This window comes from Acomys russatus, chromosome 18 (assembly GCF_903995435.1).
Source record: "Acomys russatus chromosome 18, mAcoRus1.1, whole genome shotgun sequence".
Lineage (NCBI taxonomy): Eukaryota > Metazoa > Chordata > Mammalia > Rodentia > Muridae > Acomys > Acomys russatus.
In genome coordinates this window covers 45,770,242-45,775,704 of record NC_067154.1, presented here as the reverse complement: position 1 = coordinate 45,775,704, position 5,463 = coordinate 45,770,242, and positions in this window count along the sequence as shown.

Here is a 5,463-nt window from a genome sequence, read left to right as displayed (position 1 = left end):
GCCTTTCCTTGCTTTCTTTCAAGTGCATGTCTTCTTATTAATTGATGTTACATGCATGTATGTATTATTATTTATATGTATGATTTCGGAGCTGACCATTTGGTATTGGGTAACCAGTTGCTGTGTTCTTCACGGGGGAAGACTATTTCCCCACTGTCAGCATTCCTAAGTTTCCAGTAGCTCTTTATATAGTGCTATATAACCTCCTGGGCTGTCCCCTGTCCCCCTTGCATGCCCTTGCTCAGCTCCTGTTAGGCAGCCATGCTGGCGAGACTATGTGGGGGTAGCTTCTGATATTACTAGGGGAAAAAGTCTCACAGGAAATTTCCTGCTCCTCTGGCAGTAACAGTCCTTCTGCCCTTCTTATGCAGTGTTCTGTGTCTCAGGCACGAGAACATTTTGTGTATGTTTGCGTTGGGATGTTGTCTTTGAATAACTTTTTTTCTGTTAGAATACAAATAATGAATGGGTTTCACTATATTGTTCCCAACAAATGATTTCTCTTCTGCTTTTATGTCACATGCATTCCGTCTTTTTTTTTTTCTTTCTATTACACATCCTTTTCTCCTGTTTCATGGTCTCCTTTTTCTCTCCTAGGCATTGAGAGTACAGAGATGTTTCTCCATACTTAGTTTTTTTTTTTTTTTTTTTGTGGTTCTGGGATTGAACATAGGTCGCCATGAATACCAGGGCAGTTCCCAATTGAGCCACATCCCAAGGCCACCATTTTTTCACTGACGGTGCTGGTGATTGAGTCCAGGGTCTTACATGTGGCAGAAAAAGCACTCTGCCACTGAGCTATACTCTCAGCCCAGTGTAGTTCTTATGTACTTCGAAATACAGTTGGCAGAGACATTTTCACATTCTATGCACTGACTCTTTACTGTGGTGATTGTTTCCTTTCCTATGCAGAAACTGGAATTTTACATAATCCCATTTGGTAATTTTTGGAATCATTCCTCATGTTATTTGGAGTTCTTTTGAGAAAGTCCTTGAGTCTTGAGGCAGTTTACTCTAGAAATTTCAGAATGTAAAGTCTTACAGTAAGGTATTTGGCCCATTTGAAAATAACTTATATGTACAGTGAGAGGGATAAGTTTTATTTTTTACCTGTGCATATCCAGTTTTTCTGTTTTGTTAAAGAGGCAGTCATTTTTAGCTTTGGTCAGAAGTGAGATGGTTGTAGTTGTGTGAGTTTATTTCTGGTTCCTTTATTCTGTCCTGATGTTCTACACATCTATTTTTGTGCTGTTGCTGTGCTGTTTTATTACTGTGGCTCTGTGATATAATTTGAAATCAGGTATCAGGATTCTTTTGCCCTGTTCATTCTACTTGCCATTGCTTTGACTACTTGGTGTCTTTTGTGTTTCCATAAACAATCTTAGGATTGTTTTTTTCTAGCTCCGTGAAGAAGGTAATTGGGATGATGAATCTTAGCTTGCTTTTAGCTATATAGCTGCTGTTGTTTAAAATATTAACTCTGTCAATCTATAAGTATGGAAAAGTGTTTCATTTCCTGGCGTCTTTTTCAATGTCTGTCTTAAGTGCCTTAAAGTTTTCACTGTAAATGTCTTTTTCCTTCTTGGCTAGGTTTATTCCTACAGGGTTTTTTTTTTTTTTTTTTTTAAAGCTATTTGAATAATATTTTTCTTGATTTCTTTCTTAGAGTTTTTAATATATGCTTTAAATTAACAAGTTTCTTCAAAACACTCATCTCAGTTTTCAAGGAAACATCTATTAGTTTTAGAACCATCTTTTACATGATTCTCTAGCATTTAACAAAATACAATCAGGTAAAAAACAGATGAGAGGCACCATTGTGCACACACACAGCTAACCCTTGAAGGGCTACACCACCTTCAAGAGAAGAACATGGATGGCCGTAAGAGTAGCCAAGCAGGGACCAGTGCTCTGCACCCTGTCAACATATGTGGGTGCATTTAAAGAGGGAATGCCAAAGTGTGGTGAATCTAATACATTAGCAAATTCGAGGTTTGTTAACGTATATTTTATACTTCCATCCAGCTAAGAGTAATTATAAATAAACCCGTCATATTCCACAATCAAGATAATCAAAATTATAGTTTTTCTAAAGTACCAGGAGGCTTGTGTAACTTTAGAGATAAAAATGATTCTCAACAAATCACTACTTTATGCCACATGACAGAGCAGAAATGTTCATAATCTCTTAGAGAAGAAGGTAATGCTTTATGTGTCACTGGAGGAAAATGTTAAACAAATATTTTACAATTCTTTTCTAGCCCATCTATTGTTTTGATTTGACTCAAATAACCTTTTCTTGTTATTGTAATCGACTTCCTAATGCATCTTCTCAATCGTGTGGGCAGGTACACAGAACTTTATACGCATGAATAATACAAGTTGATGTAGCAATATATTTTCTTTGTTTTCACATTTACCCATACAGCACAAATCCTAATAAAACTAGACTGGAATATATTACAAATTCATTTGGTTAGGATTCAGTGAGTGAATAAATATATATGATTTAAATTAAGACTGTGCGGTCCATTACTTACATGTCACCTCTTCTACTTTATTTTGACTTTTGCACTTATCATGTTTTATTAACATTTTGAAGTTGTAAACACGAGCAGAGTGGAAGTCATATCATAAAGTTGAAGCTAGGGGAATTGGAAAGTCCTGGCAGTAACTATAGAGAAACTTGTTCTCAGCCGCATTGGCTGAGTGTTGTTGCCACGGCAGTGATGCTCCCAGCTTCCCGTTGTTGATAGAGTGCACAGATGGATAGTTCAGACCAGTGATCCATAGAGTGGTCAGTGGGATACTCTGTTGAATCCATATTTAGTGCTGGTTTAAAATGCCCAATTCTCATCTTTATGACACAGTTAGAAAATTTACTTCTCTGGAGGTAGGGCAAAATAATCCACACTTTAAGTTAACACTTTTCTGTCCTGTCTTACTATTGGCTTTTTAAATACTTCTTTCTTTCCTTTCTTCTTTCTTTCTTTCTTTCTTTCTTTCTATTTTTTATTTTATTTTTTTTGTTTTTCAAGACCAGGTTTCTCTCTTTAGCCTTGGCTGTTCTAGCCTTGCTTTGTAGACCAGGCTGCCCTTGAACTCACAGAGCTCTGCCTGCCTCTGCCTCCCAAGTGCTGGGATTAAAGGCGTGCCCCCAGCACAGACCAACTACTGGCTTTTTTTTGAGACAGAGTCTCATTCTGTAGCCTAGACTGGCCTGGAACTCAATATGTCACCCAGGGTGTTGTCAAACACATGGTGATGGTCTACCCTGAGTCTCTCAAATACTGCACTTACAGATTTGAGCCACCACACCTGCCTTAAACTAACCCTTTCTGTTATTTCTTACCCAATTGGTTCCAGTTCCATAGGAGGATAGCCTTTGATGGATAGCTTTAATAATAACGTGATTTACTGTGGAAGTGTTTTTAGAAAAACTTAAGAAGTTGTGGGTGAAATGAGATAAGGACAAAGAAACAGCATTGGTGTCATGAAGTGAAAACCCTGCCTTGCTGCTGTCTATGGAAGCAGGCAGTGGAGTCATCCCAGTCTGAGGGGACACTAGCTGTATGTAGCACCTCGCTTTAGCCAGTCCTTTGGAGGTAAGGGTGGGTTAAGAGTGCTGTAAATATTCTCTAGCGAGTCCATTCTTGTTAGTAAAGGATAATTTTCACAGTAGTTGGAGACAGTGGTCTGGTGAAGAGGATCTGAATGGAGCATAAGAGGAACATTTACCCACCCTTGTACTACATAGATGAGTTTGCCTCATGCTTTATGTTCACTCTGTCCATAAGGACCCTGAGACCAGAATTCCAGAGGAAAAGAAATTACTTACTAGGTGGGTTGGCGGGATAAACCACAACCTTCTCTTCTACGGTTGGTGTGAATGTGTTCTAGCTGATACTCGCCAAGTCCTTTCTGAGTCACCAAATTTTTTTTGCTTGCTTCACATTAAGAAGACATCCCTAGCTTGTGTAGGTGTAACTTCCATCCTCTAGGCACATGAACTCTTGGTTTCCATACCTCTTAGAAGTGGGTTCTTATTTTTGCCTATTTTATAATCATGAATAACATGGAGATCCCAAGAGGCTGATTAGCAAATGTTCCAGACATATAAACTTATGCTTCATAAGTTTGTAAATGGTAGTTACTTGTGATGCTCAGTTTGTGTATCTTCCTGGTCATCTTTGTTGTCTGTTCATGTAAGGAACCCAGTGTGACTATGAGACACTCATTACTTTTTTAAAAATGTTTTTTAATTAATTCATTCATATTACATCTCAATTGTTATCCCATCCCGTGTATCCTCCCATTCCTCCCTCCCTCCTGCTTTCACCCTATTCCCCTTCTCTATGACTATGACTGAGGGGGACCTCCTCCCCCTGAATATGATCATAGGGCATCAAGTCTCTTCTTGGTAGTCTGCTATCCTTCCTCTGAGTGCCACCAGGCCTCCTCATCAAGGGAACATGGTCAAATATGGGGTACCAGAGTTCATGTGAAAGTCAGTCCCCACTCTCCACTTAACTGTGGAGAATGTCTTGTCCTTTGGTTAGATATGGGTAGAGATTTGATGCTCACAGCATGTATTATCCTTTATTGGTGCCATAGTTTGAGTGGAACCCCTGGGCCCAGATCCACCTATCATAGTGTTCTTCTTGTAGGTTTCTAGGACCCTTTGGGTCCTTCTGTTTTCCCATTCTCCCATACGTCTCTCACCCAGAGTCCCAATAGGATGGCCTTACCTCTGTCCCACTTTCCTGGTAAGTCAAGACTTTCATGGAACATGCCCCTTGGGCTATGAACATGGTTGGGCATATGTCCTTGTTGTGTGCTGGAGCATCTTCTGGGTATATTCCAAGGAGTGGAATGGCTGGGTCTTGAGGAAGCCCTATTCCCAGTTTTCTGAGATAGTGCCAGATAGAGTTCCAAAGTGGTTGTACTAGTTTGCATTCCTACCAGCAATGAAGGAGTGTTCCTCTCTCTCCACATCCTCGACAGCATGTGGTGAGACAGTCATTACTTTTAGTTTTACTGTAACATTAGTGTGAGAATGATCTTTATAATCCGAACCTTAGATAGCATGGGAAGAACACTTTCAAGTGAATCACTAGAAGTGATGGCAAGTTAGGATTTTCCTACTCTTGTACTATTTGATTCCTACTTAAAGATATTCTGTCTATTGGGGGCTGTACCAAATGATACATACAGTTCTTTGTGGGGTATAATTACAATATCCTGATGGGCAAGAGATCATATCTTCATACTAAGAGCTCAACTGCTCAATTTTAAGTGGCTAGTTAGCCCCTCAACTTGTAGTAGCGACTTATAGTACTATAGAAGATTGTAGAATAATGTATTCTGTATATTCATGCCAGCTCTTCTTGCTGAGAAGCAGAGGAGTGCCAGGCAGAATTCCACAACTATGAGCAAGACATCCAGTAAGCCATGAGGCGGTGC